This window comes from Hemiscyllium ocellatum, chromosome 23 (assembly GCF_020745735.1).
Source record: "Hemiscyllium ocellatum isolate sHemOce1 chromosome 23, sHemOce1.pat.X.cur, whole genome shotgun sequence".
Taxonomy (NCBI): domain Eukaryota; kingdom Metazoa; phylum Chordata; class Chondrichthyes; order Orectolobiformes; family Hemiscylliidae; genus Hemiscyllium; species Hemiscyllium ocellatum.
The window spans coordinates 41865530-41868466 of record NC_083423.1 but is presented as its reverse complement, the minus strand read 5'-3'; positions in this window follow the sequence as shown (position 1 = coordinate 41868466).

The following is a 2937-nucleotide window of genomic DNA, read 5'->3' as shown; positions in this document are numbered from 1 at the left end:
AACCAATGTAGTTCCAGGTTAATCACCATACCTTTACACTCTGTGTCTTGACCAATAATTATACCAAATGCATTTGGAACACTTTATTCACTGTCCTGATACCTTAGGGAATGGTGAACATGCACACCAAGTGATCCTAGCTACTTCCCAGGGTCCTACTGATTAACATGTATTCCTTGTTTGTCCTGCCCAAATGCATCACCTTACATGTTTCGAGATGATGGTACATTTAGAGAATCAAATATATGATGTTGTCAATGTTGAAGAGTTTGAGTTATAGGGAGAGGCTGAATCAGCTGGAGCTGTTTTCCCTGGAGCATTGGAGGCAGAGGGGTGATCTGATAGAGGTTTATAAAATCATGAGGGACATGTTTAAGATTAGTAGACAAGGTCTTTTCCCTGGTGTGGGGGAGTCCAGAGCCTGAGGGCATAGATGTAGGGTGAGAGGGGAAACATTTAAAAGGGAGCTAGGGGGTACTTTTTAATGTAGAGGGTGGTATGTATATGGAATGAGCTGCCAGAGGAAGTGGTGGAGGCTGGTATAATTAGAACATTTAAAAGGCATCTGGATGTGTACATGAATAGGGAGGGTTTAGTGGGGTATGAGCCAAGTGCTGGCAAATGAGACTAGATTAAGTTAGGATATCTGGTAAGCATGGACAAGTTGGACTGAGAGGTCAGTTTCTGTGCTGTACATCTCTATGACTCTATGACTCAATAACAGGTACACTATTAAAATTATTGGGTTTGGATGTCAAGTTTAAAGAAGGAATTGTTATATTGAGCAATAGAAACTCCATTTTTATATTCTAAATAGAAAATCTGAGCTGCGTTTGAACAACACCATTTGGGGGCAGCACGGTGGCACAGTGGTTAGCACTGCTGCCTCACAGCGCCTGTAGACCCGGGTTCAATTCCCGACTCAGGCGACTGACTGTGTGGAGTTTGCACGTTCTCCCCGTGTCTGCGTGGGTTTCCTCCGGGTGCTCCGGTTTCCTCCCACAGTCACAAAGATGTGCGGGTCAGGTGAATTGGCCAAGCTAAATTGCCCATAGTGTTAGGTAAGGGGTAAATGTAGGGGTATGGGTGGGTTGCGCTTCGGCGGGTCGGTGTGGACTTGTTGGGCCGAAGGGCCTGTTTCCACACTGTAAGTCTAATATGTAAGTCTAAGTCTAATATAATAATGATAATAATCAGGCTAAATGATAAACTTCAGTAATTAGCTTTAAAATTTCATAACCATTTTTGAAGACATGAAAGAAATCAGAAACAAAAACAGAAGTTGCTGAAAAACTTAGCAGGTCTGGCAGCATCTGTGAAGAGAAATCAAGGTAAACATTTTGGGTCAAATGATCCTTCCTCAGAACCATCCCCTCCCCCAAACCCCACCTCCTGTCAGTATTCATCAGCCCTCCTAACTTTCCGCTCTTCGATGCTGAACATTTTGTACTCAGCAAGGAGCTCAGCTTTATCCTTCTGCATCCTCACTTTAATACATTTCGGGTCTGACATGACATTAAATGCTTCTTCTATTGTCTTCACCTCCAGGTGCATTTCTTTGGACAAGAGTCCTCTCCCTGCCCAATAGACACCTTCATGCACCTCCAACATTCTCCCTCCACCTGGACCCCTCCTCTGGCCTTTTCTCTGCACTCGATCTGTTCATTGAGGATTGTCAACGTGACATTAATAAACTCAGTTTCTCTGCCCCCTCACCCCAATCCAACCTATCTCTCTCCGAACTGACTGTTCTCCGTGTGCTTAGATCCAATCCTGACTTTGTTATTCTGTTTGCTGATTAGGATGGTGCTTTTGTCGTATGGTAAATAGACATGTACATTGCAGAGGTTGAGTGCCAGCTCTCAGATACCTCCTCCTATCTCCCCCGAACCATGATCCCATCATTCGACATCAGGCCATTGTATCAACTACAGTCACAGACCTCAAAACATCTGGCGTTTCACACCTCACTACCTCCCAGCTGATAGTCCCCAGTCCTGCACATTTTATTTCTACCCCTGTTTGGAGACATGTTGTTGACAATGACACACAAAATTAAGTATATTGTTGATTTGGAGGTGCCGGAGTTGGATTGGGGGAGACAAAGTTAAAAATCACACACCAACAAGTTATAGTACAACAGGTTTATTTGGAAGCACTAGCTTTCAAAGCACCTGATTAAGAAGCAGCACTTCGAAAGCTAGTGCCTCCAATTAAACCTGTTGGACTACAACCTGGTATATTGTTGATATGATGATTAGGTAAACAAGTCATTATTTTCAGGATGTACAACTACAACCAACCCATGTATGTAAGTGAATTATCTTGAACATAGTGCTGTCACATCAGTACAAGTGAAGGAATTATTTTTAACAGTGTAAAGCTTTGCTCCAAAGGAGAGAGATATTCAGAGTTTTATGATTGAAATTGCATTAGTAACTTACTGATCAGTTTGTACACAAAATAGAACCTCGGCTGCCACCTCTTTGTAGGAAGAGCGAGCTCTGCACTAAACAGACATGCTATCTTTCAAACATGGTATTAAATCAAAACCCACTCAATGACTCAAAGGGGAGCGTGAAAGATTTTAAAGAAGCATTCAAAGAAAGCAGAGGTTTTTTTTAAAACATCCTGACCAACAGTAATGCCCCAACATTCATTTCCCGATAATTAAAATAGACTAATTAGCTATTTATTTTATCTTTGTGGATCTTATGTTGTCAATTGTGATGGTTTCTTCATTAGACTACTGGGATGATTACATTTGAAAAATAACTTCATTTCTTGTAATGCAGTGTGGGATGACTTTAGGTCCTGAAAAACACAATAAAATGTCAGCCCATCTCCCTCTACTTATAAACATTTATGTATGCTGATACATTCTCTCTTTATTTTGCAGTGGAGCCTTGTCAAGGTTATTGGTCAGAATGGAAAAAT